Here is a 22,037-nt window from a genome sequence, read left to right as displayed (position 1 = left end):
GACAACATCACGGCAGTGGCCCATGTAAACCGCCAGGGCGGCACAAGAAGCAAGGTGGCAATGGCAGAAGCCACCAGGATTCTTCGTTGGGCGGAGAATCACGTACTAGCACTGTCAGCAGTGTTCATTCCGGGAGTGGACAACTGGGAAGCAGACTTCCTCAGCAGGCACGACCTCCACCCGGGAGAGTGGGGACTTCATCAAGAAGTCTTCACGCAGATTGCAAATCGATGGGAACTGCCACAGGTGGACATGATGGCGTCCCGTCTCAACAAAAAGCTAAAAAGATATTGCGCCAGGTCAAGGGACCCTCAGGCGATAGCTGTGGACGCACTAGTAACACCGTGGGTGTTCCAGTCGGTCTATGTGTTTCCTCCTCTTCCTCTCATAGCAAAGGTGCTGAGAATTGTAAGAAAAAGAGGAGTGAGAACAATACTCATTGTTCCGGATTGGCCAAGAAGGACTTGGTACCCGGAATTGCAAGAAATGCTCACAGAGGACCCGTGGCCTCTGCCTTTCAGACAGGATGTCAGGAATCGACTCACCACGGTGACATCTGTCCGCCGCTGCGGACTCCGTCCTGGGTCCCTGCGTTCATCTGTCATCCGCGTCTCTGCCATCAGACGCCATCCTGGGCCTGGGAGCGCTCCTGTGGTGGCGGGCGTGTAGCACGCCGCGTTCCCGCTGGGCCGCGGCATGGGCGCCGCCATGACAGCCTCCAGCAGTCAGCATACGGCGGCCAATCCAGTGCTTGGCCGCACCCACTTTTCCTCACTCCACCAATGACTGTGTAACAAGGGGTATATATGAAGCTGCAGGATCAGTCTGCAGGCATCCTGAACTTTGTGTCACTCCCGCGACTCATGTGTAAGGATCTGGTTCCTGTTTCCTCCGTGTACCTGGATACCTACCTGCTGTTCCGTGTTCCTGGCTATCTACTTAAGACTCTGTACTCCTGGTTACTTCTCACAGCTCCGTGGAACTACAAGCCCCAGCAATACCTGCTTCCATCTACAGGCTTCACACTCACCACCATCTCTGTGTGCTTCAGCCTAGCAGTAGAGACTGACTCCAGGTGTGTTCCATCTCTCCACCTGTGATGCAGCTTGCATGCTGCCAGTGCCTCATCACCTGCACTGTGGACATAGTCAGACTCCTGCCTCTGCTACCAGGTTTGCCATACAACACCATCTCTGCTGGTTCCATGTTTTAATCTGCTCTGGTTCCCATACCAGAATATTCTCATCTGTTATCATCACTACCGGTTATCATTTCATCAGTCACCATTCATTTTGTTACCATAGACTTTCAGCTGCCACGCTGTACAATTGACATTTGCATTTCCTACTGTTATTTTCTGCTGCCGTTTTGTGAACCATCTGTCTAATAAATATCATTGCGCTCATGCGCAGAAACAGAATCCAGCCTCCTCGTTTTCTCCCATCCACCTCCACTGACCCACTAGCGCCCCCTCCGGGGACACAGACAAAACCAAGTCTGACAGTAAGTTCAGGATCGATGGACTCGGACGGTGGACGGAGTGTGGGGTCAGAGGCCTTGCAAAATCTGGTCTCCCGTTTGGATGGTCAAGAGGCTGCGCAGCAGCAGATGTTCCAGTTCCTGCAAGGGATGTCCTCCCGGATAGATACACTACAGCAATCCCTGCCTAGTGTACACACTCCTACAGTTCCTGTTACTCCAGCACCTGCCAGTACTGTGAGTCCTTCTATGCCGGCTGCATCAGCTCCAGTGTCACGTCTGCACCTGCCCGTGCCAAGCAAGTATGATGGCAGCCCAAAGTTATGTCGCGGGTTTCTCAACCAATGTGAAATCCAGTTTGAATTGTTCTCACATAATTTCCCCACGTCAAGATCCAAGGTTGCCTACATCATCTCTCTACTTTCTGGATCTGCTTTGAGTTGGGTGTCTCCTCTGTGGGAACGTGCCGACCCTCTGATTAACAACTATGCAGAATTCGTGTCAACCTTCAGACGGATCTTTGACGAGCCTGGTCTTGCAACATCAGCTTCTGCCGACCTAATCCAACTTCGTCAAGGTACCCGTAGTATGGGACAATATGTCATCCAGTTCCAGACGTTGGCCGCAGAGATTCAGTGGAACAATCAAGCCCTGGTAGCAGCTTTCTGGCATGGACTCTCTGATCGGATCAAGGACGAACTGGCAACCCGCGATCTTCCTGTACAATTGTCCGATTTAATTTCCTTGTGCATCAAGTTGGACTCTCGCATCCGCGAACGCAACAAAGAACGTGCTCGGAGTGAGCCACGCAGATCAAGGATGATACCTTCCGTACAGTTCCAGTCTCCACCTTCTGATGAGCCTATGCAAATAAATAGGTCCCGCCTAACTCCTGAGGAGCGGTCAAGAAGACTTCGTGAGAGACTATGTCTTTATTGTGCGGCTGCAGGTCACCAGATTAATTCCTGCACAGTGCGTTCGGGAAACGCCAGATCCTGACTTGTAAAGGAGGAGTCAAGTTGGGATCTTCTAGACAAGCTCCTTCTAATCAAGACCTTATCCTTCCTGTGACTTTAGAGACTTCAGTTGGGCTTCAGTCTGCATCAGCATTAGTGGACTGTGGAGCCGCAGGAAATTTCATCACCCAAGCTGCGGTAAATAAATTTTGCTTGCCTGTATGTGAACTTTCTTACCCAGTCTACATTACCGCCGTGGATGGTAGCCGAATCTCCAAGGGGAATATTTCTCACCAAACTGCACCAGTGGTTTTGGGAGTTGGGTTCCTACACTCAGAATTAATAAAGTTCTTAGTCATTCCTCAAGCCACCCAGGAGATCGTTTTGGGCATGCCCTGGCTCCAGCTACACAATCCACAGTTTGACTGGTCAACGTTACAACTTACTTCATGGGGTTCACATTGCCATCAGTCCTGTTTAGCCCAAGTTTGTCCAATTAAGTCTACTGAAGTAAAAACCCAGTCAAGTCTTCCTGCGGCTTATCAAGATTTCTCTGATGTCTTCAGTGAAAAAGCCGCGGATGTCCTGCCGCCCCATAGAGAATGGGATTGTCCCATCGATCTCCTTCCTGGCAAGAAGCCACCTAGGGGGCGTACCTACCCGTTATCTGTTCCCGAAACTGAAGCGATGAGCGACTACATCAGGGAGAATTTACAGAAGGGATTCATTCGTCCTTCATCATCACCCGCTGGTGCAGGCTTCTTCTTTGTTAAAAAGAAGGATGGAGGACTGCGTCCATGCATTGACTACCGGGGTCTCAATGACATTACCATTAAAAATAGTTATCCATTACCACTCATTACCGAATTATTTGACAGAGTTAAAGGAGCCCGCATCTTCACCAAGCTAGATCTCCGCGGTGCCTACAACCTCATCAGAATCCGGAGTGGTGACGAATGGAAGACAGCTTTTAACACTCGAGATGGTCATTACGAGTACCTGGTAATGCCATTCGGGTTGAGTAATGCCCCAGCAGTGTTCCAACACTTTGTGAACGAAATCTTCCGTGACGTTCTGTATAAATACCTCGTTGTTTATCTGGATGATATCCTCATCTTCTCCCAAGATCTTCCCTCTCATCGTCTACAAGTCCGTGAAGTCCTCCGACGTCTTCGTGAGAACCGGCTCTACGGTAAACTATCCAAGTGTACCTTGGAAGTTTCCTCTATACCCTTCCTGGGATATATAATTTCCGGATCGGATCTCCAGATGGACCCGACAAAGTTGGAAGCCATTGCCAATTGGTCCATTCCAAATTCTCTCAAGTCTATTCAGCGGTTCCTGGGATTTGCCAACTACTATAGGAAATTTATTCGGGGATTCTCCACTCTCATCGCTCCTATTACCAACTTAACTCGGAAAGGGGCAGACCATTCCAACTGGTCAGAAGAGGCTTTAGCGGCCTTCCAGAAAATCAAGCTGGCCTTTATGTCTGCTCCAGTTCTGTCCCAGCCAGATGTAAACAGACCGTTCGAGTTGGAGGTGGATGCCTCTACAGTTGGAGTTGGAGCTGTTCTCTCCCAGAAGGGAACTGATGGGAAAATCCACCCCTGTGGATTTTATTCTCGTAAATTCCTCCCTGCAGAAGCTAACTATTCCGTTGGAGATCAAGAACTACTGGCGATTAAGCTGGCCCTCGAGGAATGGAGGTATCTCCTGGAAGGGGCCAAACATCCGTTCAACATCTACACGGATCATAAAAATCTGCTATATTTAAAGGCAGCCCAGTGCCTTAATCCTCGCCAGTCCAGGTGGGCTATGTTTTTCTCACGTTTTAACTTTAAGCTTCATTTCCGCCCAGGTTCGCAGAATGTTAAAGCTGACGCCTTATCCCGATCTATGGAATCCGTAGAGGAAACGTCTGACTCAGTTCCACATTCCATCCTGAGTCCAGTGGTATTTGCTGCATCTCAAGTCTCCCCAGCTCCTCCTCCTGGTAAGACTTTTGTTTCCCCAGAACTCCGTCCCAAGTTGCTGTCTTGGGCCCATCAATCCAAGTTTACTGGTCATCCCGGTGTTCTGAAAACCTTCAAGTTCCTCTCTGAGACATACTGGTGGCCAAAGATGAAAGCTGACATCAAGGATTTCGTGGCATCCTGTCCTAAGTGTGTGCAGCACAAGACTCCTCGTCAGTCTCCAGCAGGTCAGTTACAACCATTGTCTGTTCCTAGTCGCCCTTGGTCACACCTGTCCATGGACTTTATCTCCGACCTTCCTCCTTCTCAAGGATACAATACCATCTGGGTTGTAGTGGACAGATTTACCAAGATGGCCCATTTTGTTCCTCTCCAGGGTCTCCCTTCTGCCCCAAAACTCGCCCAAATCTTCCTACGGGAGATTTTCCGCTTACATGGTCTACCCTCAGAAATAATATTCGACCGAGGTGTACAGTTTGTAGCGAGGTTTTGGAGGGCTCTCTGTTCTGCCATGCAGGTTAAACTGAAGTTCTCGTCATCTTACCACCCTCAGACGAATGGGCAGACAGAGAGGGTAAATCAAGAACTAGAGACATTTTTAAGGTTGTATGTTTCATCTTCTCAGGATGACTGGTTTGATCTGCTCCCATGGGCCGAGTTTGCCCACAACTTCCGCTACCACACTGCTACTGAGACAACTCCATTCTTCGCAGTGTATGGGCAACATCCTCGTGTTCCAGATTTCCAAGAACTCCCTCACATGGATGTTCCTGCTGCCACTACTGCCCTGAGTCAGTTTTCTTCAATCTGGAGGAAGATTCACACTTCTCTCAAAAAGGCCTCCAGCCGGTATAAATACTTTGCTGATCGTAAAAGACGTGCAGTTCCTAGCCTGAAACCTGGGGACAAGGTTTGGCTGTCTACCCGGAACCTCCGTCTTAGGGTCCCGTCTATGAAATTTGCACCACGTTTCATTGGTCCCTTTCCTGTCGAAAGAGTCATCAACCCTGTGGCCTACAAGCTGAAGTTACCACCTTCTCTGCGAATACCTAATGCTTTTCATGTTTCTCTCCTCAGACCTTTAGTCCTGAATCGTTTCCAAAGAGCTCTTCCAGTTGGTCCCAAAGTTCGAACTCAGCGGGGCGTGGAGTTCGAGATTGGCAAGATTCTGGATTCCCGTTGCCGGTATGGACGTCTTCAATACCTTGTCGATTGGTCCGGTTATGGCCCAGAGGAGAGAAGTTGGGTAAATTCGTTGGATGTCCATGCTCCAAGGTTGGTCCGTGTCTTCCATAACACTCATCCTTCCAAGCCACGTGGGTGTTCGGTGCCCACCCTTAAAGGGGGGGGTACTGTCAGGAATCGACTCACCACGGTGACATCTGTCCGCCGCTGCGGACTCCGTCCTGGGTCCCTGCGTTCATCTGTCATCCGCGTCTCTGCCATCAGACGCCATCCTGGGCCTGGGAGCGCTCCTGTGGTGGCGGGCGTGTAGCACGCCGCGTTCCCGCTGGGCCGTGGCATGGGCGCCGCCATGACAGCCTCCAGCAGTCAGCATACGGCGGCCAATCCGGTGCTTGGCCGCACCCACTTTTCCTCACTCCACCAATGACTGTGTAACAAGGGGTATATATGAAGCTGCAGGATCAGTCTGCAGGCATCCTGAACTTTGTGTCACTCCCGCGACTCATGTGTAAGGATCTGGTTCCTGTTTCCTCCGTGTACCTGGATACCTACCTGCTGTTCCGTGTTCCTGGCTATCTACTTAAGACTCTGTACTCCTGGTTACTTCTCACAGCTCCGTGGAACTACAAGCCCCAGCAATACCTGCTTCCATCTACAGGCTTCACACTCACCACCATCTCTGTGTGCTTCAGCCTAGCAGTAGAGACTGACTCCAGGTGTGTTCCATCTCTCCACCTGTGATGCAGCTTGCATGCTGCCAGTGCCTCATCACCTGCACTGTGGACATAGTCAGACTCCTGCCTCTGCTACCAGGTTTGCCATACAACACCATCTCTGCTGGTTCCATGTTTTAATCTGCTCTGGTTCCCATACCAGAATATTCTCATCTGTTATCATCACTACCGGTTATCATTTCATCAGTCACCATTCATTTTGTTACCATAGACTTTCAGCTGCCACGCTGTACAATTGACATTTGCATTTCCTACTGTTATTTTCTGCTGCCGTTTTGTGAACCATCTGTCTAATAAATATCATTGCGCTCATGCGCAGAAACATAATCCAGCCTCCTCGTTTTCTCCCATCCACCTCCACTGACCCACTAGCGCCCCCTCCGGGGACACAGACAAAACCAAGTCTGACACAGGACCTGTTACAACAAGGGCCCTGTCTGTTCCAAGACTTACCGCGGCTGCGTTTGACGGCATGGCGGTTGAACGCCGGATCCTAGCGGAAAAAGGCATTCCGGATGAAGTTATTCCTACGCTGATAAAGGCTAGGAAGGATGTGACAGCAAAGCATTATCACCGTATATGGGGAAAATATGTTGCTTGGTGTGAGGCCAGGAAGGCCCCTACAGAGGAATTCCAGCTGGGTCGATTCCTGCACTTCCTACAGTCAGGAGTGACTATGGGCCTGAAATTAGGGTCCATAAAGGTCCAGATTTCGGCCCTATCCATTTTCTTCCAAAAGAACTGGCTTCACTGCCTGAGGTTCAGACGTTTGTTAAGGGAGTGCTGCATATTCAGCCCCCTTTTGTGCCACCAGTGGCACCTTGGGATCTTAACGTGGTGTTGAGTTTCCTGAAATCCCACTGGTGTGAGCCACTTAAGACCGTGGAGCTAAAGTATCTCACGTGGAAAGTGGTCATGCTGTTGGCCTTAGCTTCGGCTAGGCGTGTGTCAGAATTGGCGGCTTTGTCATGTAAAAACCCCTATCTGGTTTTCCATATGGATAGGGCAGAATTGCGGACTCGTCCGCAATTTCTGCCAAAGGTGGTGTCATCCTCTCATTTGAACCAACCTATTGTGGTGCCTGCGGCTACTGGTGACTTGGAGGATTCCAAGTTGCTTGACGTAGTCCGGGCTTTGAAGATTTATGTGACCAGAACGGCTGGAGTCAGGAAGACTGACTCGCTGTTTGTCCTGTATGCATCCAACAAGCTGGGTGCTCCTGCTTCAAAGCAAACTATTGCTCGCTGGATCTGTGGCACGATTCAGCAGGCTCATTCTGCGGCTGGGTTGCCGCATCCAAAATCAGTGAAAGCCCATTCCACGAGAAAGGTGGGCTCTTCTTGGGCGGCTGCCCGAGGGGTCTCGGCATTACAGCTTTGCCGAGCTGCTACTTGGTCGGGTTCAAACACATTTGCAAAGTTCTACAAGTTTGATACCCTGGCTGAGTAGGACCTTGAGTTTGCCCATTCGGTGCTGCAGAGTCATCCGCACTCTCCCGCCCGTTTGGGAGCTTTGGTATAATCCCCATGGTCCTTACGGAGTCCCCAGCATCCACTAGGACGTTAGAGAAAATAAGATTTTACTCACCGGTAAATCTATTTCTCGTAGTCCATAGTGGATGCTGGGCGCCCGTCCCTAGTGCGGATTGTCTGCAATACGTGTATATAGTTATTGCTCACTAAAGGGTTATGTTATGGGGCATCAGTTGAGTGATGCTTGTTTGTTGTTCATACTGTTGACTGGGTATGTTATCACGAGTTATACGGTGTGATTGGTGTGGCTGGTATGAGTCTTACCCTGGATTCCAAAATCCTTTCCTTGTAATGTCAGCTCTTCCGGGCACAGTTTCCTTAACTGAGGTCTGGAGGAGGGACATAGAGGGAGGAGCCAGTGCACACCAGGTAGTACTAAATCTTTCTTTAGAGTGCCCAGTCTCCTGCGGAGCCCGTCTATTCCCCATGGTCCTTACGGAGTCCCCAGCATCCACTACGGACTACGAGAAATAGATTTACCGGTGAGTAAAATCTTATTTTATTTAGGTGGGATCGGGCATTTACCATATTTTCTTTTGTAACCTGCACCCTCCCTTTAGTTAGGAAAGATTGGGCCAGTATAAAAGAGAAAAAGGAAAAAAAAAAATGTAAATAAATAAATCTTCATGGAGCAGGAGCTCCCTTCTGTGCTTGTACCTCATAGGCACAATTTTCAAAACTGAGGGAGGAGGGCTGTGAAGGGGGAGGAGCCGGCTGTGCAGACAATGCTAATTTTAGTTTGTGCCACACCTCCGGTTGCAAACTTCACACCCCTTATGTCTATGGATGCTCCAGTGTTCCCTAGTGGATGAAAGAGAAATAACAGTCAGGAGCAGGTTGGTTGGTACTTTATCAGCTTGGATTAATCTAGCCCTTAGGGGTATATTCAATTCAAGTCGGATCCATTTCGACATGAATTTGTCGTAATGGATCCGATAGGACCTATTCAATGACCAGCAGGGAAATGGGGGAGAGCAGCGCCTACAGCAGCGTAGCTGGAGGATGGGGCACTGCCGCCAGACCTCAAAGCAGCATCCACCCGGCTCCAGCAAGCGCGACCTCGCTTGCTGGAGCCGGGAGGACGCTGCCGTGAGCGGCGGTGGTGCCCCATTCTCCGGCTATGCTGCTGTAGCCGTTGCTCTCCCCAGTCTCCCCACTGCTCTCCCTCAGCACCCTCATCTCCATCCACCTTTTTTTAAAGTCGGATTGAGATGGTCGGAAACGAGGTCAAAACCTGTCTGATTTGGACCCATTTCCGACAGAAGCACGCGGATCAGCAGTTATTCTGCCGATCCACAAGCTTTCTGACTAGTCGAATTCCTTGACTTGTCAGATAAAAAAAACGGGGATTGAATAGGTCGGAGCCCCTTCTGACCTGTAAGCCATCTTTCCGACAAGACGGCAGTTTTGACTTCAATTGAATATACCCCTAAGTGAGAAAAAGGGAATGCCTATTCCTACTTGCTCCCAGAAAGGATATTAGGGGTCATTCCGAGTTGATCGTAGCCAGCAACTTTTTGCTGCTGCTGCTGCGATCAACTAATCCCCGCCTATGGGGGAGTGTATTTTAGCATAGCAGGGCTGCGATCACTTGTGCAGCCGTGCTATGCTTAAAAATTTTCCTGCAAAACAAGACCAGCCCTACAGCTACTTACCCAGTGCGACGGATCCAGCGATGAAGGTCCTGGTCAGACATCCGCCGTCCGTTCGCCTGGACACGCCTGCGTTCTTCTTACCACTCCCTGAAAACGGCCTCCAACGGTGAGTATCTGCCCCGGACCGCCTCTCCGCTGTCAATCTTCTTTCCGTCCAGCGTTGCGTCTTTTTTTCACGCTAGGCGCTCCGTTGCCTGGCGACATCTGTCGACGGGCAACGGTGCGCACATGCTCAGTTCTGACCCGTTTGCACTGCAGCGAACAACTGCTGCGTGCGAACGTGTCAGAATGACCCCCATTATGTCATTCCCTGGTACCCTCCACATTCTTCACTGACTATAACAGGGACTGCATATGATTTAGTATAAACCACTCATCAGGAAAATTGCCTATAAAGATACCTGTAATGTAGTTTCATAATAGAAGATTGGGTGGAGTCATCTAAATAGTCCACAGTTTTTATAACGATATACACCCTTCTCAATGTCCGTGAGGGTGGTATCCAGATTATAGGTCAACAATAAAAAGGTCGACAATCAATAGGTGGACCACTAATGGTTAACACGCACTAAGCTCAACAAGTTGACATGTAAAAAGTAGACAGTACAAAAGGTCGATAGGTTCAAATAGTCAACACATATTGTTGACACAATTTTTTGTTTTTTTACAATATTCAACTTTTTAATATTTTACCATCCACATGGATTGGGAATAGTAACCTGTGCCGAAAGAAGCGAGCCATGCAAGGGGACGTGGCACCCTAAGTTTTTTTTTAACAGAAAAGTGACAAAACACTCAAAAAAACAAAATTAAATTGTGTCAACCTTTATTGGTGTCGATCTTTTCACCCAGTCAACCTTTTCCAGTGGGATGTCGACCTATTGACCCTGCTGACCTTTTGATACTGTCAACCACTTAAGGGAAGATTGTACACATTTTTAGGGTAGATCTAATGATCCACACCTCGGGAGGGTCATCCTCCTGTCTAAGGGCCAGATTCAGCATGGATCGCAAAAGCAAAATCTTTCTCTAATGGGCAAAACCATGTGCACTGCAGGTGGGGCAGATGTAACATGTGCAGAGAGAGTTAGATATGGGTGGGGTGTGTTCAGACTGAAATCTAAATTGCAGTGTAAAAATAAAGCAGCCAGTATTTACCCTGCACAGAAACAATATAACCCACCCAAATCTAACTCTCTCTGCACATGTTACATCTGCCCCACCTGCAGTGCACATGGTTTTGCCCATTAGAGATTTTGCTTTTGCAATCCATGCTGAATTAGGCCTAAAATACAGAGACTGAAGTAAAATAGATTTTACTGTGCCAGGAAAAGGCCTCTTAGACAAAATAAGTGTAAATATGGGGAGAAGTATTTTGCCAGCAGTGCCGTACCAGGGCTCCAGAGCGCCCTGTACCGGCCTCATCCCCTAAGCGCATGACGTTGCATAGAGGAGACGGGGCCGCCGGCACAGGTAAGTGCAACAGATGCAGGGGCCATTGGGCAGCCCAGTGCTCTGTGCGTTTTTCGCTGCTCACCCCTTCCCCTATTTACAGCCCTGGTCCTAAGTTCCAGTTATTAAAATTGAAGCAAAGCATAGCTAAGGGGTCACGGTGAAGAGTAAGATGTGTGTTGAAATTAAGAATTGAGAGTACCTTATCCAGGAATCTGCTAATTTTCCTACACTCCCAAAATTGATGATAAAAACCTACCCTCAGGTGCTGACACTTCAAGCAAAAACCTGACTCTTTTAATACCATATATTTCCTCCGACCCGGACACAAAACTGCTCTATGAAGCTAGGCTGCGTAGGCAGAGGGCAACCCTAAACATGTGAAAGCATCACCGCTGTGCGATGCTTTTGCATGTTTACCGGGGGGGCTGGATCCGGCATGCGGTGCGGACTTGCCCTGTGCTGGGCGTCCCCCCTACATGTCAGAGTAAAGCGATTTTTCACACATCTGTGATCCATGTTGAATTAGGCCCTGAATGCAATGTCTGACTTGCAAACACACCGGTCACTGAGGAGGAGTCGGCTGTCCAGGCAGACTCTGGAAGCAGCCCTGCATCTCTGGGAATGCTGGCCATGCCTCCGGAGTGATGTAACGGGGGATTCCAATGAGGCCACACCCTCTCCCCATGAGGCCACACCCACAGATAGTATTAAATGCGGTCTTACCGTTGGATCACAGATTTTATAGATAGTGTGAGCAACATGTTTTTCCATAGACTAAACAGGGACTCAAAGTGAGCTTTCTGCTGGAGATATAGAGATTTAAGGTGCAGGGGAGATGAGTATTTATAAGAGTGATAAGAAGCCGTGACTGCTTCCTGGGAGAAGAAAGATTTTTATTGTGTTGCTTAATAAAAGGAAATAATTTCCGCTCTAAGAACCGCCTTCGGGTCTGCTCCTGGTAGCTGAACATAATAGTGTCCCATGTGGATTCAAGAATACTGCAGATTTCAGGCGAATTCGACAAGTATGCCAGAAAAAGCCATAACTAAGACCTGCCCCGAAATGAGAGGGCAGAAAAGAGGCAAAGTAAGCCGCATAAGAGCGGGGTCTGATAAACATACAGACTCAATATATGCAGAAAGGACATTGGGCAAAAAAATATTAGAGACCAAAATTTAGTTGATTCTGGATAAAGTGCCGCAGATAAGCAAGTATACTGAGTTATCCATAAGGTGTAAGACTCTCAAAGCATCTGTCAAGTGGTTATGCAAATAATGGGATACCCAGCTTATACTTATTGACTGAGGAGGAGGCCGGGCATGGTCTTACCATTTTAGGAGAGGCTGGAATATTAAAATTACCACTCACTACAAGGGTAGAATCAAAGTAGATCTACAGTGCTAAAGTATTCACCTCCCTTGGCTTTTTACCGATTTTGTTACATTACAACCTGTAATTTATTTATTTTTTTCTTCCGAATTTTATGTGATGGATCTGCACAAAATAGTCTAAGTTGGTGAAGTGAAATGAGAAAAATGTATATAAAAAATATTTTTTGTAAATAAAACTTTGAAAATTAGCATGTGCATATGTATTCACCCGCTTTGCTATCAAGCCCCTCAAAAGTTCTGGTGCAACCAATTACCTTCAGAAGTCACATAATTAGTGAAATGAAGTCCACCTGTGTGCAATCTAAGTGTCACATGATCTGTCAGTATAAACACACCTTTTCTGAAAGGCCCCGGAGGCAGCAACACCACTAAGTAAGAGGCATCGCACCATGAAGACCAAGGAGCTCTCCAAACAAGTCAGGGACAAAGTTGTTGAGAAGTACAGGTCAGGGTTGGGTTATAAAAAAATATGCAAATCTTGGATGATCCCCCGGTTCACCATCAAATCCATCATCTTCAAATGAAAAGAACATGGTACCACAACAAACCTGCCAAGAGAGGGCCAGCCACCAAAACTGACAGACCAGGCAAGGAGGGCATTAATCAGAGAGGCAGCACAGAGACCAAAGGTAACCCTGTAGGAGCTGCAGAGTTCCACAGCAGAGACTGGTGTATCTGTGCATGTGACCACAATAAGCCGTACACTCCATAGAGCTGGGCTTTATGGAAGAGTAGGCAGAAAAAAGCCATTACTTAGTGTTAAGAATAAGAAGGCATGTTTTGAGTTTGCCAAAAGGCATGTGGACGACTCCCCAAATGTATGGAGGAAGGTGCTCTGGCCAGATGAGACTTAAATTGAACTTTTTGGCCACCAAGGAAAACGCTATGTCTGGCACAAAGCCAACACATCCCATCACCCCAAGAACACCATCCCCACAGTGAAACATGGTGGTGGCAGCATCATGCTGTGGGGATGTTTTTCAGCAGCAGGGACTGGGAAACTGTTTTGAGTCGAGGGAAAGATGGATGGTGCTAAATACAGGAATATTCTTGAGTAAAACCTGTTTCAGTCTGCCTGTGATTTGAGACTGGGGGGTAAATTTACTAAGATTCGTATTTTCCCGTTTCAGGTCAAAGTTCAATCACGAATGACATCGAAAGTGTAAAACTGCAACTTTTTGAATTTGTTACGATGGATTTACTAAGCTGTCGTATTCGGGTTTTTCTTTTCTTCCGATGTCGATGTCATTCGTGTTTTTTTTGTGTTTTTTACGGCAGTGATTAGCAAAACACTGCCGACTTTTTTACAATTAATCTCGGCCGGATCTGTGTGATCCGTGCTGGGGTTCTATTTTTTTTTTTTTTTCAATTAAACACTGTAAAATTTTAAAAAAAAATTGCGTGGGGTCCCCCCTCCTAAGCATAACCAGCCTCGGGCTCTTTGAGCCGATCCTGGTTGCCGAAATATGGGGAAAAAAATGACAGGGGTTCCCCCATATTTAAGCAACCAGCATCGGGCTCTGCGCCTGGTCCTGGTTCCAAAAATACGGGGGACAAAAAGAGTAGGGGTCCCCCGTATTTTTAAAACCAGCACCGGGCTCCACTAGCTGGACAGATAATGCCACAGCCGGGGGTCACTTTTATATAGTGCCCTGCGGCCGTGGCATCAAAAATCCATCTAGTCACCCCTGGCCGGGGTACCCTGGGGGAGCGGGGACCCCTTCAATCAAGGGGTCCCCCCCCCCCCAGCCACCCAAGGGCCAGGGGTGAAGCCCGAGGCTGTCCCCCCCCATCCAATGGGCTGCGGATGGGGAGGCTGATAGCCTTTGTTGTAAAAGAAAAGATATTGTTTTTAGTAGCAGTACTACAAGGCCCAGCAAGCCTCCCCCGCATGCTGGTACTTGGAGAACCACAAGTACCAGCATGCGACGGAAAAACGGGCCCGCTGGTACCTGTAGTACTACTACTAAAAAAATACCCAAAAAAAGACAAGACACACACACACCGTGAAAGTATAATTTTATTACATACATACACACATACATACATACTTACCTTAAGTTCCCACGCAGGTCGGTCCTCTTCTCCAGTAGAATCCAAGGGGTACCTGTTGAAGAAATTATACTCACGAGATCCAGGGGTCCAGGCTCCTCGGGAAATCCAGGGGTAATCCACGTACTTGAAAAAAATAACAAAACGGTGTCCCGACCACGAACTGAAAGGGGACCCATGTTTGCACATGGGTCACCTTTCCACGAATGCCAGAAACCCACTTTGACTTCTGTCTAAGTGGGTTTCTTCAGCCAATCAGGGAGCGCCACGTTGTAGCACTCTCCTGATCAGCTGTGTGCTCCTGTCCTCACTGACAGGCAGCACACGGCAGTGTTACAATGTAGCGCCTATGCGCTACATTGTAACCAATGATGGGAACTTTCTGCCCTGCGGTTGACCTAAAGTGACGTCACCGCTGAGCAGAAAGTTCCCAGCATTGGTTACAATGTAGCGCATAGGCGCTACATTGTAACACTGCCGTGTGCTGCCTGTCAGTGAGGACAGGAGCACACAGCTGATCAGGAGAGTGCTACAACGTGGCGCTCCCTGATTGGCTGAAGAAACCCACTTAGACAGAAGTCAAAGTGGGTTTCTGGCATTCGTGGAAAGGTGACCCATGTGCAAACATGGGTCCCCTTTCAGTTCGTGGTCGGGACACCGTTTTGTTATTTTTTTCAAGTACGTGGATTACCCCTGGATTTCCCGAGGAGCCTGGACCCCTGGATCTCGTGAGTATAATTTCTTCAACAGGTACCCCTTGGATTCTACTGGAGAAGAGGACCGACCTGCGTGGGAACTTAAGGTAAGTATGTATGTATGTGTGTATGTATGTAATAAAATTATACTTTCACGGTGTGTGTGTCTTGTCTTTTTTGGGGTATTTTTTTAGTAGTAGTACTACAGGTACCAGCGGGCCCGTTTTTCCGTCGCATGCTGGTACTTGTGGTTCTCCAAGTACCAGCATGCGGGGGAGGCTTGCTGGGCCTTGTAGTACTGCTACTAAAAACAATATCTTTTCTTTTACAACAAAGGCTATCAGCCTCCCCATCCGCAGCCCATTGGATGGGGGGGGGACAGCCTCGGGCTTCACCCCTGGCCCTTGGGTGGCTGGGGGGGGGGGGACCCCTTGATTGAAGGGGTCCCCACTCCCCCAGGGTACCCCGGCCAGGGGTGACTAGTTGGATTTTTGATGCCACGGCCGCAGGGCACTATATAAAAGTGACCCCCGGCTGTGGCATTATCTGTCCAGCTAGTGGAGCCCGGTGCTGGTTTTAAAAATACGGGGGACCCCTACTCTTTTTGTCCCCCGTATTTTTGGAACCAGGACCAGGCGCAGAGCCCGATGCTGGTTGCTTAAATATGGGGGAACCCCTGTCATTTTTTTTCCCATATTTCGGCAACCAGGATCGGCTCAAAGAGCCCGAGGCTGGTTATGCTTAGGAGGGGGGACCCCACGCAATTTTTTTTGAAAAAATAAGCACTTTCCCACCCCTTCCCACTGATATACATGCACGGATCTCATGGATCCGTGCATGCCTATCCAATCACGAATAAAAAAAAAAGGTCTGTTTTTTTTTAGCACTTTTTTACGAGTTGTAATTTTTCACGGCAGTGTTTGTTTTTTTTTTGCTTTGCACTTCTTAGTAAATGACCGAGATTCATACTTAAACAGCCGCGTTTTGACCGATGGTGTATTCATTCGTAATTTTTTACTTGGACTTGCAAAAAATTACGAATGCCCTCATCTCTGCCGTGATTAGTGTTTAGTAAATTACCGAGATGACACTTTGATGAAAAAACGGCATCTCGGTCAAAATCGGGAGCTTAGTAAATTTCCCCCTGGGTCGGAGGTTCACCTTCCAGCAGGACAATGACCCGAAGCATACTGCTAAAGCAACACTCGAGTGGTTTAAGGGGAAACATTTAAATGTGTTGGAATGGCCTAGTCAAAGCCCAGATCTAAATCCAATTGAGAATCTGTGGTCAGACTTGAAGATTGCTGTTCACAAGCGGAAACCATCCAACATGAAGGAGCTGGAGCTGTTTTGCCTTGAGGAATGGGCAAATATCCCAGTGGCAAGATGTGGCAAGCTCATAGAGACTTATCCAAAGCGACTTGCAGCTATAATTGCTGCAAAAGGAGGCTCTACCAAGTACTGACTTTAGGGGGGTGAACAGTTATGCGCGCTGAAGTTTTCTGTTATTTTGTCCTCTTTGTTGTTTGCTTCACAATAAAAAAAAAATAAAACATCTTCAAAGTTGTAGGCATGTTCTGTGAATGAAATGATGCAGACCTTCAAACAATCCATTTTAATTCCAGGTTGTGAGGCAACAAAACACGAAAAATGCAAAGGGGTGAATACTTTAGCAAGGCACTGTATAATTAAGAAAGCAAAGATTGGAAAAGGGTCTTAATACACACTGGGAGCATATCAATTACAGAATACATAACAAGAACTTTAACGAGAACATTCAACTGTGACATCCAATATGACAAATCGCTCCTCGGGGTCAATTACATTAAAATGTGTCTGGAGCAGTAAAAATGTTCTTATGAGGATGACAAGATCCCTCACTTTGAGGTGTAGGTGGCAGAACTTTACATTTAGACATATTAGGGGCATATTTATCAAAGCTATGAGAGTGATAAAGCACCAACCAATCAGCTCCTGGCTTACATTTTTCAAACACAGCCTTTAAAATGACAGTTAGGAGCCAATTGGCTGGTACTTTATCGGTCTCCATTTTCTCTGTCTCCAGTCTATGATAACTACCCCCCTAAGTTTCTCAATTTCTTTAAGAAGCAGTTGCGTTTTATTGTAATAGGGATATATATTGCTATGCAATTTGTTCAGATACAATCCAGAATTTTTTGCGCTTAATAGGCAAATTTATATACCTATAGTCCCAGAACTAATTTTGGCGGTAGCCATGGCTTACAGTATAGGAATGAAAGCAAAATTACAAATAAAAACACACAACTCAGCGGGTTTAAATACACCATCTGAAAGGGAGGGGAAGGGCCAAATAACAGGGGAGGTGGGACCAGCATTATAGCACATTTATTGTTCCTATCCATGGGCAAACAGCTCTGAAGGGCCCCATGGTACTGTATGTTGGAAACTGCTAAAGATAAAACGGAGCGAGCTGTACCATCCCACAATCTTTTTTGTTGCACTAAAACACCCTCCATATAACTTAAATCTAAGGGAACGGTTGATCTCAGACGCTGTTGGGGCCATTTGGTTTTACAGAGGGGTTAAAGTAAGTGAGAATCTAAGCCTGTCAGATACATGACTGCTATCCACTGTATCTGGATGTTACGGAGCCGGGCAGGAGGCTAGTGGTGAGATGGGAAGCTGCCAGCATCTGTCAGACAACCGGTAGCAAAGGAGAGTTATCGCCCTCCCTGTACTAAGGAGCCACAAGCATGGGAACCAATGCCAGGATAAAGGGTTCTACCCAGAGGCACTAGGAGAGAGCCAGTCATTGCAGCACAGATATGGAAGCTGGACATAGTGACTGGTGGGGAGGCTATGACTTCTACGAGACTAGACATAGAATGGATGTTACAGCAAGAACCAGCACTGGAGGTGAGTGATAGGCTGAGCGCAGCCCGGTATGTGCTGACCTGAGAGTCTTTGACAGTAAAGTCCAGGTACAATCTCTGCTGGTCAGTGCAGGTAAATGGCCCAGGGCTGCAAGTTACTTCCAAATAGCCCTAAATTATCAGTAGGAAATATGTGTGATCTGAGAAAATCCTGTAACTACGCTGCAGTGACAGGACAGGAGTATTACCTCATACAACCTGTGTACTCACATCAAATCACACAGAGATCACAGGAACGCCTGTATGGGGGCCAGAGATGCCTCTAACATCACATGCACTCTCTAATAATGGTCTCGTGTATTTCTAAGCATCAGGAGCGACAGTGCCCAGCCCATCAGGGGGTGTAGCAGTAGCCTATAGCCCTCCCCCTTCGGATGGATACAGTTTCCTCATTAGATATACGGACAGATGAGGTTATAGAACAATCGTTGGCAATATGAAGCATCACCGGCATAGCCCAACTCTGTGCTCCTGACCTGACCAGCTGACATACTATGCACTTATACAGCTGGGGATAATATGAATGGTGAGCAGCCATCTTTCAGGTCACATGACCACTTGGTACACTGCAGCACAGCCAATTAAAAGGGGAGAAAAGAGCAGCGTACCTTTGCTTTTCCCCCCTCATCTATGGGCTCAGTCTGTGCAGTATATATATATATATATATATATATATATATAGACGTGTGGTAGATAGCATCTGCGGGGGTCTGACCTTCACAAGATGGCCTGTGGGTGAGGCCTGACTGGCATGATCACATGCGAAATATGAGACCTGAGGGCATGTGGCGTTTTGTGGCAAGCGTCAGGTTATGGATCTTTTCGGATGAGTGATGTGGCAGTGTCAAGTTCATTTTGGGCCTGTATTTTCATTATATAAATTAAAGGTAATGTGTGGTCCTTTTGGAAGTTGGAATATATTGGATTCCCCATTAAAGGTGAAGAATAAGAGGCTTCCATAGTGACAGAACAAGGAGAATATGTGACTCTCTGTAATAAGTGATTACTACTCACCTGTGCTGATATCTGTAGGGATTTCCTCCTCCTTACACTGATGATCACCTCTCACATACGTCTCTTCTTCTTCCTCTATAACTTCTATCTTAATATCACTAAAATCTTCATCCTAAACAAACCCCCCAAAAAATAAACAATTTATTAATGACTAATTACATTTATTGAAATTAGAGAGTAAACTATCAGAGTATTATGCTGGGTATAGACTGTATGATATATATCGTCCAGTGCATCTGCACGTATACGCACGATATAGCTGTCCACATTGTTTACAGATATAAATCGCACCAGCCATGCGGCATGGCAAATGCAATATATTATTCAGCTATATCGCACACATCTGCCTGTGTGTGCAGATGACCGACACATATGCTGGCCACAGGAACATGTGAAAATGACATAACTGGTTCCTGCGGCCAGACATATTGGACCTGATTCAGATCCGGTGGCAAGGCGGCTACTGGACGCACAATGGTCAATGTTTTCTTACTGTACATGCATCTTAGCCACATATCTGATTGCACGCGCAGCCAGTGAATTGCGATGGGTGTTCGCACCGAGGAATTAGTCGCAGAGTGAGTGACAGAAAGACAGCATTTGGGGGTGGTAACGGGGAGTGGTCGGACAATTGCAGGCATGTCCTGGCCGTTCAGACGCAGTTTCCTGACTATGCATAAATTAACAGCTGCAATCTTATTTGCTACCGGAGAACCCTCAGCATCCTGGGGGAGCAGCTCACCCTGTGCCTCTAAAGAGGCACTCAGACTCTGCAACATGACCCGACCTGCGGCGATGGTACCAATGTATCAGCAATTATACCCTGTTGGACGGAGATGACGCAACAGCGGTGGGCGTCCCTATGCTATGGTTAGCTTCTGCCCATATTAGCATACAATCACAATTGCTTACAGCAAAAAATAGCAACAGAAGCAGCAAGAACACCCACACCTGAATCCTTCCCATTGTGCGGTCAATGTATAGGTGTGTATGGTTACTAAAACTGGTTGCTCACTTGGCCACTGTATCGGTCAGGCCTATATCCCACATAAGGCACACACAGCTGTTCTACAGATAATATATGTATTTGGCGAGACCCTAAATCCCACCTACCTGATCCTCCTGTGGGGTCCTGTGATTCTCCTCTGTACTGTCCTGTGTATATGGAGGACGGGGACATCTCTCTGGGGTATCTCTATTACTGGGTCCATCTGTAGGAGACACACAGTGACTGAGTACATTGTATATATGTGATTATCAGGTGATGTGTGTACAGCAACCTAAGCAACATATACCATGATAGGGAAAGCAGGAATGACACTTCCCTGCAAATGCTGCAGCCTAATGCTGGGCAGGGTGTATTGTGATTACTGTCATGTCTGACTTGCCTCTAATTTTGTCTCTTAAGTAACCGAAATCAAGACATATTGTTATTTGAATTCCCTGGTGCAGGATAATGTGTGTCGACCATTGTCATGTCAACTTTTTGACCCTGTCGACCTACTGACTGTAGACCTTTTGACAGTCTGTCATCCACGACCCGTTTCTGTACCTACAGTAATCCTCTTCTTTCAGTCCACTGGGGCACACTAGATACTGTGGGGAGTGGAGGTGCAGTACAGGAACTTGGGCCCTTTAAATCAAACCCCAGTCACTTCATGGGAGCTCAGTATTTTATAACAAAGTCCCAAAGAACAGAGCTAGGAACGCCAAGAGGAAGAAGAGAGAACAACGTTCTCTAATGAGAGCCACAATATTAATAAGCGTAACAGAAAGAGAAACATACCAGACAAAAAGCGTAATGTTAGGGTGTCCAGTGTCCCCCGATGGACTGAGCTAAAAAAATGTAACATTAGTGCAAATATTCCAGTCGGGAGCCATACATCCAACTGTGGACCTAAAGATGTCCCTGAGGGAGGGCAAAGCTCAGACATTTTGCAGCACATTTCATCCACGTTGGCACCTCTGGGTTGCAAAGTATAAAATCTGTAGAAGATTGTGATGGTGTTACATCAAAAACTAGGTGGCAGCCCAGCATAGCTATTAAGCAGAGGACTTGTGCCGCACTGCCCAGTAAGCCTCCATCAATATGATGGAACGTGCCCTCAGAAGTTCTGTGCAGGCCCTGTCACCCCTGTTCTAATGAAGAGAACAGGCAGAGCGGAAGGCAGCATTGAGGGACTAACACGGACTCAAGCTTGTACTGCAGACAAGGTGCTCCTCTCAGCAGGCTGACCCCCACGTATCAGCAAGCTTCTGAAAAACTTCCTTGAGATGGGTCCATTTTCCTGGATAAAAGGTGCGATTGCTCTGGACCAGCTTTGAAGGTCTTCTATCCCCAGGATAAAAACCAGTGTCATGTCTAGAGATTTTGGCTCTGTCTCTGTTAGGATTCTCCCATGGCATGGGAATCAGTAGTACCCTGCTATGTCTGGGAGGATCTTGAGTGTCCTTCTTCACCAAAATAGGGTCCTGAGATGAAAGCAATGAGAATCACTCCACACTAAATGGATGCTAAGGGCCTAATTCAGACCTGATCGCTGCTGTGCGAAATCGCAAGGCGGACGATTATCGAACGACTGTGCATGTGTACCGATCGTAATGCACAGGCGTGAGGCCAAACTGCGAACAATTCCTGCATCTTTTTGATCGCTAGGAGAACGCAGATTGATTGACAGGAAGCGGACATTTGTGGGTGGTAACTGGCCATTTTCTGAGAGTGTCAGGAAGAACGCAGGCGTTCCCAAGTGTCATCAGGGCGGGCGTGTGACGTCAGCTCCGGCCAGATCAGCCTGATCATGTCGCACTGTAGGAGTAGGTCCTGAGCTACGCACATTGTAAAAATCATTCGATGGTGAGCGAGTTGTGACTGGATTTGCAGCTAACCAGCTTTTGCAAATCTTTCACACGGTATACACAGACTTGCACGGGGCGAATTTTCACTCTGGCTGGTCGGTGACTATCCGGTCGCAAACCTCTGCAGATTCGCAGAGGTGAG

At 47.6% G+C, this 22,037-nt stretch overlaps 1 pseudogene; it reads right to left on the bottom strand.

Annotated features, from left to right (window-relative positions):
• Positions 1 to 22,037, bottom strand: part of LOC135057182 (oocyte zinc finger protein XlCOF7.1-like) — a 156,130-nt pseudogene that overhangs the window by 15,357 nt on the left and 118,736 nt on the right.

The sequence above is a fragment of the Pseudophryne corroboree genome, chromosome 3 (genome assembly GCF_028390025.1).
Source record: "Pseudophryne corroboree isolate aPseCor3 chromosome 3, aPseCor3.hap2, whole genome shotgun sequence".
NCBI classification, from domain to species: Eukaryota; Metazoa; Chordata; class Amphibia; order Anura; family Myobatrachidae; genus Pseudophryne; species Pseudophryne corroboree.
This window is presented reverse-complemented; position numbering and strand designations above follow the sequence as displayed.